Source organism: Oryza brachyantha, chromosome 9 (genome assembly GCF_000231095.2).
Source record: "Oryza brachyantha chromosome 9, ObraRS2, whole genome shotgun sequence".
Taxonomy (NCBI): domain Eukaryota; kingdom Viridiplantae; phylum Streptophyta; class Magnoliopsida; order Poales; family Poaceae; genus Oryza; species Oryza brachyantha.
The window spans coordinates 41878-42500 of record NC_023171.2 but is presented as its reverse complement, the minus strand read 5'-3'; positions in this window follow the sequence as shown (position 1 = coordinate 42500).

Here is a 623-nt window from a genome sequence, read left to right as displayed (position 1 = left end):
ACCCTTGCCTGGGTACGTCGAATACGGACAAGCTAGATTACGAGTCTCACCGTTGCCCATTCTGGCTTGTGGTTAGTACGTGTAAGACCTTCAGGGTTTCCTGAGAACCGGTCCTTAATTGTCATGGGTGCGACTCTCAAAACCATGCACCCACAGCCCACCATAAGCAATATTTTAGTTGTATTAACCCATATCGGGAAATGAATAATGATTTCAACCATTAAAGGTCTATCAAAGTGTAACAGTAATCAAATAATAATTGGTGAGCTAGTTGAACTAAGCATGGCTAAGCATTGACTAACCCTAATTCTAGTCAAATTAACCCTGGGATGACAATAATAATAAATGGGGATCAACGGGTATATTGGTAAATGCCCAATAGATAAATAAAGTAAATACATTTGAACACAATGCATGTTTGAATGTAAAAGCGGGGGATTTTATAAACATAGGTTCAATATGATCAAAGAAGGGTGCCACTTGCCTTGCTTAGACCCACGAGGAACTTCGGCGACGACTTCGAGAACAAACGGCGCTGCGACGGGGGCAAAACCTACGACAAACAAGGCAAAACAAACAAAACGGGCTAAAAAACTACTGAAACAGAGAAAGAAACTATTTTT